This window comes from Poromitra crassiceps (assembly GCF_964638095.1).
Source record: "Poromitra crassiceps genome assembly, chromosome: 1".
Taxonomy (NCBI): Eukaryota; Metazoa; Chordata; class Actinopteri; order Beryciformes; family Melamphaidae; genus Poromitra; species Poromitra crassiceps.
In genome coordinates, this window is record NC_139623.1 from 42,934,449 (window position 1) to 42,944,448 (window position 10,000).

A 10,000-nucleotide genomic window follows, 5' to 3' on the forward strand; every position below is an offset into this window, starting at 1 on the left:
TCACCTGACCCTGGCAGGGCCGCTGGCCCAACGCTGTGGGACAAACGCGTGATTTTTAGCTCAAATTGTTCCCAACGCGTTCAGCTTGTGGGACAAATCGCCCACATTCGTTTTGAGGCAATAGAATAATGATTACTGTATCACAGAGAAGATCGGCGGCCCTCACCCGGCTTCTACAGTACACCGCATTTTGACATTGTGAAAATATTGCTTTCCAGCATGAAGGTTGAGGGCTTTACAGCATGAAGGTTGAGTGCTTTACAGATGAAGGTTGAGGGCTTTACAGCATGAAGGTTGAGGGCTTTACAGCATGAAGGTTGAGGGCTTTACAGCATGAAGGTTGAGTGCTTTACAGCATGAAGGTTGAGGGCTTTACAGCATGAAGGTTGAGGGCTTTACAGCATGAAGGTTGAGGGCTTTACAGCATGAAGGTTGAGGGCTTTACAGCATGAAGGTTGAGGGCTTTACAGCATGAAGGTTGAGGGCTTTACAGCATGAAGGTTGAGGGCTTTACAGCATGAAGGTTGAGGGCTTTACAGCATGAAGGTTGAGGGCTTTACAGCATGAAGGTTGAGGGCTTTACAGCATGAAGGTTGAGGGCTTTACAGCATGGTGAAAGGCTGTTGGGGGGGGTAATCACTTGCAACATGTTTATCCTCTTCAGGAAAGAGAAAAAAGGAAACAAATGCCTCCTCTCCTTGTGACAGAAATGTGGTCTTCATTTTGACGTCGGCACCTCATAATCTCGTTTGTTGTTTACGGTAATTATGCCAAGGTCTCACAATGACTTTGACAATGACATGTTGGTGTTTAAATCAGCCACATGAAGCACCCTTAACATGAGTCACTTGGAGAATATGATTGTGCATGTGTGAAATAGAAGTAGGCTTTGACTGCAGGATCTGGCTTCCACCTCATCCTCTCTGCTGTAACTTGCAGAATGAAAAAGCAGAGGCCTTCAGAGGTGGAGGACTCATGCAATATGCATAGGCTGGAGTCCTTTGAGCGTGTGTGTGTGTGTGTGTGTGTGTGTGTGTGTGTGTGTGTGTGTGTGTGTGTGCGTGTGTGCCAGGGATTTCATGGGAGGGGATGATGGGAGAGACACTTTAAACCCTGTGGCGGTTTTTATCATCCTTTTCACATATGAGAAAATGACTCAAGTCGGTCCAGTGCAACAAATATGAACAAATAAAATCAAAAATAAAATCAAAATAAAGTGCTGCAATTCCTCCCTTCTGAAATCTCTGCTGATTCCAAGAGGATGGAAAGGATTTACAGTTTCACCTGTCGCTCCCTTCAGTCTCCCCTCATCTTCCTTCTCCCCTCCCTCAGCATGTCATCTGTTGCTCAGCAGTGTGACACCAACTCAGAAATGCACTTTCTGTGTCTGTATAACATCCACTATCACCCAGATACAGTTCACTACTGTTGGAAGACGAGGACAGTTTCTGGGTGTGTATAACATCCACTATCACCCAGATACAGTTCACTACTGTTGGAAGACGAGGACAGTTTCTGGGTGTGTATAACATCCACTATCACCCAGATACAGTTCACTACTGTTGGAAGACGAGGACAGTTTCTGGGTGTGTATAACATCCACTATCACCCAGATACAGTTCACTACTGTTGGAAGACGAGGACAGTTTCTGGGTGTGTATAACATCCACTATCACCCAGATACAGTTCACTACTGTTGGAAGACGAGGACAGTTTCTGGGTGTGTATAACATCCACTATCACCCAGATACAGTTCATTACTGTTGGAAGACGAGGACAGTTTCTGTGTCTGTATAACATCCACTATCACCCAGATACAGTTCACTACTGTTGGAAGACGAGGACAGTTTCTGTGTCTGTATAACACCCACTATCACCCAGATACAGTTCACTACTGTTGGAAGACGAGGACAGTTTCTGGGTGTGTATAACATCCACTATCACCCAGATACAGTTCACTACTGTTGGAAGACGAGGACAGTTTCTGGGTGTGTATAACATCCACTATCACCCAGATACAGTTCACTACTGTTGGAAGACGAGGACAGTTTCTGGGTGTGTATAACATCCACTATCACCCAGATACAGTTCACTACTGTTGGAAGACGAGGACAGTTTCTGGGTGTGTATAACATCCACTATCACCCAGATACAGTTCACTACTGTTGGAAGACGAGGACAGTTTCTGTGTCTGTATAACATCCACTATCACCCAGATACAGTTCACTACTGTTGGAAGACGAGGACAGTTTCTGTGTCTGTATAACATCCACTATCACCCAGATACAGTTCACTACTGTTGGAAGACGAGGACAGTTTCTGGGTGTGTATAACATCCACTATCACCCAGATACAGTTCACTACTGTTGGAAGACGAGGACAGTTTCTGGGTGTGTATAACATCCACTATCACCCAGATACAGTTCATTACTGTTGGAAGACAAGGACAGTTTCTGTGTCTGTATAACATCCACTATCACCCAGATACAGTTCACTACTGTTGGAAGACGAGGACAGTTTCTGTGTCTGTATAACATCCACTATCACCCAGATACAGTTCACTACTGTTGGAAGACGAGGACAGTTTCTGGGTGTGTATAACATCCACTATCACCCAGATACAGTTCACTACTGTTGGAAGACGAGGACAGTTTCTGGGTGTGTATAACATCCACTATCACCCAGATACAGTTCATTACTGTTGGAAGACAAGGACAGTTTCTGTGTCTGTATAACATCCACTATCACCCAGATACAGTTCACTACTGTTGGAAGACGAGGACAGTTTCTGTGTCTGTATAACATCCACTATCACCCAGATACAGTTCACTACTGTTGGAAGACGAGGACAGTTTCTGGGTGTGTATAACATCCACTATCACCCAGATACAGTTCACTACTGTTGGAAGACGAGGACAGTTTCTGGGTGTGTATAACATCCACTATCACCCAGATACAGTTCACTACTGTTGGAAGACGAGGACAGTTTCTGGGTGTGTATAACATCCACTATCACCCAGATACAGTTCACTACTGTTGGAAGACGAGGACAGTTTCTGGGTGTGTATAACATCCACTATCACCCAGATACAGTTCACTACTGTTGGAAGACGAGGACAGTTTCTGGGTGTGTATAACATCCAGTATCACCCAGATACAGTTCACTACTGTTGGAAGACGAGGACAGTTTCTGGGTGTGTATAACATCCAGTATCACCCAGATACAGTTCACTACTGTTGGAAGACGAGGACAGTTTCTGGGTGTGTATAACATCCAGTATCACCCAGATACAGTTCACTACTGTTGGAAGACGAGGACAGTTTCTGGGTGTGTATAACATCCAGTATCACCCAGATACAGTTCACTACTGTTGGAAGACGAGGACAGTTTCTGGGTGTGTATAACATCCAGTATCACCCAGATACAGTTCACTACTGTTGGAAGACGAGGACAGTTTCTGTGTCTGTATAACATCCACTATCACCCAGATACAGTTCACTACTGTTGGAAGACGAGGACAGTTTCTGGGTGTGTATAACATCCAGTATCACCCAGATACAGTTCACTACTGTTGGAAGACGAGGACAGTTTCTGGGTGTGTATAACATCCAGTATCACCCAGATACAGTTCACTACTGTTGGAAGACGAGGACAGTTTCTGTGTCTGTATAACATCCACTATCACCCAGATACAGTTCACTACTGTTGGAAGACGAGGACAGTTTCTGGGTGTGTATAACATCCAGTATCACCCAGATACAGTTCACTACTGTTGGAAGACGAGGACAGTTTCTGTGTCCGTATCATTAGGGGTGGGAATCACTAGATGCAGAGGCCTGGCATGGCATGGCCTACAAAAAAAAAAAAAAAAGAATATCGCGATACTTGGCGTCCAAGTATCGATACAGTATCAGGAAATAAAATATCGCAATATATTGCCGTATCGATTATATTGCCCAGCCCTAATGTATTGGAGGAAGCATGTGCTAGTCTACAACTCTCCCCAGATCAGCAGGGGGGGAACAGCAGGAGGAATTGGCCAAGTACAATTAGGGAGAAAATGGGAGAAAAATCAGAAAAAAAGAAAAGAAAACTTATATAAAAACTTTAACTTATCTACTGTAGTATCGGGGGAAAGGAAAAACTCTTCCTAGAAGGCGCTGGTGTTCTTGCCTCTTAATATCAAAGTGCAGACATGCTTTCAAAAGGCAACATTAAAGATAGATTTAAAAGAAATCTGTAGTGGGATCTGAGATGCTCGCCTCCACAGGCTCGCCTATGAGCCCGCCCTGCAGTATATGAGGAAAAAAAGATTGCACAGCATGTAAGTTTATTCTTAATTACAGTCCGGCTCTAATTGACTGATAGACCAATTAGTGGTGTGGGTAATGTATCAGTGAGTGAGCAGAGTGCCAGCCTCCGTGCCCATAATTAAACATCCGATTTGACCGATGAGTGAAGTACACAGTACACACACACACGCACACAGGCTTTGATTCATACGTGCACATTAGGCCACATTTACCCATTTGGTTATATTTGTAACGACGATGAAAGATGCTGCAATACATATCCAATGCATGCAGTAAACATTTCACGTCTGTAAGTGCTTCTTTGTCTGAGGTCGCGGACGACACGGCTCTGTAGTGTTTCTGTAATTAAGATGAAATATCCCATCTTGTTTAATTAATGAGACAGTGTGCTGCTGTGAGTCACCGGTGAAGGCCGGGGTTACAGTGTCACCGCACTCTGCAACTAAACTAGGTCACATTCTGTCAACACACAAACACACCCGTGTGTTTCCCCCAGGATGGAGTTGTAGCAGCGGCGGTGAAGCACGCAAAGGCTTTTTTGCACCAAATATTTATTTTGCTTGCAAAGCGTGTCCTGCCTAGTCCTGTCCTGTCTAGTTGGAGATAGAGTCAATAAAATTGTATAGCATTTGGCAATAGGGATCTAGTATTCCTATAATATTCCTACAGCATTCTTGTAATATTCCTATAGTACTCTCTTAAAATGTCCCGCCTGCTTCATACACCTACTGTACAGTATGTGTTGGCTGACATTATCAAGAAAATGCAGAGAGGAAGTCTTCAGTTTGGCCAGTTTTTATTGGGAGAGCATAGAAACTGAGACTGGTTGAAGTTCTTTATTTGATTATATGACTCTGTCTTGTTTTTACACGTTTGGATGAACTCATTGCAAATTGCTTGTTATTTTGTTTGTTTTGTTGATCTTGAAGGATCTGTGTCTTCTATCTCAGAGGTTCTCAAATGTTTTGCAGCCAAGGACCCGTTACAAGATAGAAAATATACCGGGGACCCCCTCATTCTGATTTGTGATTTTGGGCTAAGCTTAATTGTTTCCACGGTAACGTGCTTGACTTTTAAATTGATAGGTTTGTTAGATTAGAATGTAATCCATGAACCATTTTAGATTTAAAGGACGAGCTAAAGTCAGAAGGAGCTGATGCACACCTTCAGTCTCTTAAAGGCAGGTGCGTCGGAGATGCAGTACATATGAGAGAAATAAAGAGGATTCCCGCACACTGTCAATTACTTGCAACAAACTTTAATTAACAACGTTTCGGTCTATCGACCTTCATCAGGTTAAAAGGTTTAAAGGACACAATATTTTCGTTGAACTAGCTTTTGGGGGGAAAAAAAGGTTTTTAGTTTTATTTTCCTGAAAACTTTTCGGCAAAGTGCCACAGACCCCCATTTGAGAACCACTGTTCTATCTATCTATCTATCTATCTATCTATCTATCTATCTATCTATCTATCTATCTATCTATCTATCTATATATCTATCTATCTATCTATCTATCTATCTATCTATCTCTCTATCTATCTCTCTATCTCTCTATCTATCTCTCTCTCTATCTATCTATCTATCTGCAGTTTCTTGCTTATATGCTTTACTCACAGGTGTGTGAAATCAAATGAGCTGGATATGAAGCGTCCATAGCACAAAATAATATTGTGGCGACCCAGAGTTTGACATGTCGGTGGCGATTACGACGTTATGTGAAGGCAGCGGACCAGCCAGTGTATAGGGGACTTCCGGTCTCGGGTGGGGAGCGAGTCTGGGAATACGAGGAAGCGGACAGGACGTGTGTGTAGCTAGGAGCTGTGTGTGTAGCTAGAAGCTATGAGTGTGAACCAGGAATAAAGACTGTACCAAGTATTGCCTCTTCTCCTCCTCACTTAATGATCCCGGGAGCGGATTATTACATTGGTGTACAGAAGTGTTAACTACGAACTTTGCCGCTCGCCTCGTGCGGTAACATCAAAAAAAGGAACGGAGAGACGGACTGTTGCTGCTCGTCGCGGAGGTTCCAGCCAGCTGCAAGCTAATCGGGCTGGATTTCCCTCAAGTAGGCCGGCTTGAGTGCTACAGTTGGCGTGTGAGAAGGGGCAAGGAGGAGCGGAGAAGAAGTGAAAATTAACGCCTTGGAGGATCGGCCAGGCGTGGGCGGCTAGCTGTGTCTGCTAGCTGCTGAAAGGTTAGCTGTGTCTGCTAAACTGCTGCAAGGCTAGCTGTGCGTGCTAGCTGGAGGCTAGCTGGTGTGCTAGCTGGGGGTTAGCTGGTGTGCTAACTGCTACAAACACCACGTGGAATGGCACACGTTGGTGGACCCTCGTCGTTGGACGGGGGGAGGGAGGAGCTACCGACTCCGGAGTTCAGCGCGGTACTGGCTGGCATGGAGACACGCCTGAAGCAGGAGTTCAGCGCGGTGCTTGCCGGCGTGGAGGCCCGCTTGATGCAGGAGATCAGACGGCTGTTGGAAGCGACGCCTGTCTGGGCAGAGGAGCTTATGAAACGGCTGCAGGAGGTCACGCAGCATGGAGAAAAGCGGACGGAGGAGCCGCAGAGACTGTGTTGGACTTGTGGAGCACAGGGTCATCTGGCGAGGTGGTGTCACAGCATTCATTCGGGGCAAACCAGGTACGCGGAGCAACGGTACTGGGGGCGCTCGGGTGTCTGTTGGTCGTGCGGGGCGTTTGGACATCTGACCAGGGAGTGTCCGGAGGCTGTCAGAGGACAGAGGACAGCGAGAGAGGAGAGATGCGCAGGCGGCTGGCAGGTGAGACACTGTTGGTCGTGTAAGAAGCCTGGACATTTGGCCAAGAACTGCACTGAGTCTGTGGAGGACGAAGGAGGGACACAGGCTGAAGAGAACGTTATTAGAGTCAGGGGACTGACGATTGTGTCTCCAGAGGAGAATGTGTGCAGCTGGGGGGAAGAGAGCGCTGTTACAGTCGGGAGAGCAACGCTCCTGTCTCCGGGTGAGCGAGAGGGGTCAACGCCGGAGGAACCAGCCCAACCTGACTGCTCCACACCCCCCACAATTGCGGTGCAGGAAGCCGAGGTGGAGATCGCTGACGGTTGTGTTCCCCCCACTGACCTGAACACGCTGCCCCCTGGGGGAGGGGGACGGGAGGACGAGCGCGTGCAAGAGGCGGAGGAAGAGGAGTACTGTGTAGACGTGGACCTGACGGACAACGAGGACGCCATCTGGTATGTCGGGGAAGATGAGTGGAAACACAGGCAGGCGGAGGACGCGGATATCGGTCCGGTGTACGCGTGGGTAGCGGCCGGACGCCGGCCCCCTGTGGAGAAGATTCGCACATGTTCCGGTGCCACGAAGCTACTGTGGAATATGTTTTCGGACCTGCGTCTGGAGACTGGGCTGTTGAACGTGCGGGGGTTCCAGAGGGTTGTACCCAGCTACCTGCGGGGTGGGGGGGGGTGCTACGATGGGGACACAGGGGAGTCGGGGCCAGTCATCGGGGGGTGGAGGACACCAGGGGCGTCGCTAGACCCTGGCTTCCGGGGCTAGAGCCCCGGATGTTTTTTTCCTAGCCCCGGATGTTTTTTTCCTAGTTTTTTTTTTTTTTTTTTTTTTTTCAATAAACAAAGTCTGGCATTAATAATCAGTACATTATACAAAAAAATCAGACTAAACATTTACAAAATTGGAACAGACAATCAAATAAACAACAAAATAAAATAAATAAAGCAAAATCATTAAGTCAGAGTTCTAAACAGTTTTCTAAAAAAAACAAACAGAAAATATCAGTAGGCTATGCAGGACCAAATTATCAGTTACTATTGTCATAGTGTGTCATTACATAATGTTTCTGCTTCACTCCTCACCACCTCCTCTCCACACGAGCTCATCATCTCACTATGAAATTATTCAAACAAATGACATGCGCCAACATGCACAGCATCACAGTAGCTACAACTATGAAATTATCTTATGTTATTTAGTTGTTTAGTTGTGAAGATATTTTCTGAGATAAATGGGCCTTGATGCTCAAGGCCCATTTATCTCAGAAAATATCTTCACACAGAATATTATTAACCATACAACCTACAACGCTAGCATCAGCATGAAGCCACAGCCATCCACTCCAATGTCTATAGAAGCTAACGTTAGCATGATTGTCACAATAACAATGCCTTCACTTCACAGTTACATTAAACAAAACCACACATCACTGCTTCATTAAACCATTACAACAAACAATACGTTGTTCCCAATTCCAGCTAGGCGCTTTTGATTAGATAGAACCGTAGGTTGAAGAGCGACATGTGTTTTGCGACCGGCCGGTGAGCACACCTTACGTCAAGTAGCGTAGATATAACATCACTACGTCCGCTCTAAGTTTCAAAATAAAAGTACCATATGATACAAAAACGGCACCATCAGAATTTAGGTTTACAGGAAGCGTGTACCTTAATAAAATACCTTCACAGGAGTTACTGGGGGGGTTCGTACCATTGAGATATAATATTTAATAAAATAAAATATGTAAATTTGCTAAGTGGACTCCCGCCAGAACCCTATCAAGGACCTCTGGTGGTCCCTGGACCTCGAGACCCACTAATCTTGTTCTTCTGTATCCATCTCAAATGACTCACAACATCGGTATTTACGGATTGGAAAAACCAAAATTTTTTGAGTGGGGGGGAGGGGAGCCCCCTCCTCCCTTACCCCCCCTCCCCGTCAGGGTACCTGGCTAAAGCCCCCAATGTCTTCAGGACCTAGAAACGCCCCTGGAGGACACACTTCACCGTGTTAGTCTGGAATTCTACTGGGGCGAACTCAGGGAGAATGTGCTACTGCAGTGCATGTGATGACTGTAGGGCACAGAGGGGGGACCGAAGAGAGTCACCCTGCGAAGGACTAACCCCACTGGGGGTTGGGAGGGACTAGAGTGCTTCAGATGGGACAGAAGCTTTGAAAGGGGGGATGGAAATGGTGGTGGTTAAATTAGAGTGAAATGTGTGTAAAAAGAAAAGGGCTATTTGTGTGGGAATGTTAATTGAAAATATGGGTAATGTGAAGTAACGAAAATTAAGTGGGGAAATAAGACAAGACTGTTTGGGGGGAAATTTAATGTCTGTGGGGGTTATTGGGGAAAAAGTGTTGATGTGTTGGTGTGTTTTGGTACAGGGGGATATGTGTGGGTTGTGGGTGCCAGCGTGGGAGCTGGCCTAAGAAGGGAGGGGGTAATGTGGCGACCCAGAGTTTGACATGTCGGTGGCGATTACGACGTTATGTGAAGGCAGCGGACCAGCCAGTGTATAGGGGACTTCCGGTCTCGGGTGGGGAGCGAGTCTGGGAATACGAGGAAGCGGACAGGACGTGTGTGTAGCTAGGAGCTGTGTGTGTAGCTAGAAGCTATGAGTGTGAACCAGGAATAAAGACTGTACCAAGTATTGCCTCTTCTCCTCCTCACTTAATGATCCCGGGAGCGGATTATTACAATATGTTAGTTTCGAAAGATTTTTTTTTTACAGTGTAATATACTGTAGCAGCGGCGGCCATATTTACGCTGCTGCTGAATGCATATTGGGGAAACACTGCAGACACACAGTCGGACTGAAAGAAGCACAGCTACACACCACTACACACACACACACACACACACACACACACACACACACACACACACACACACACACACACACACAGCCACACACC

The 10,000-nt window shown here is 46.1% G+C and overlaps 1 protein-coding gene across 1 annotated transcript in view; it reads right to left on the reverse strand.

The window, feature by feature from the left end:
* lhfpl7 (LHFPL tetraspan subfamily member 7) overlaps nucleotides 1–10,000 on the reverse strand; it is a gene marked incomplete at both ends in the record, with an annotated part of 238,937 nt that overhangs the window by 142,791 nt on the left and 86,146 nt on the right. The gene's annotated exons all lie outside the window — the stretch shown is intronic.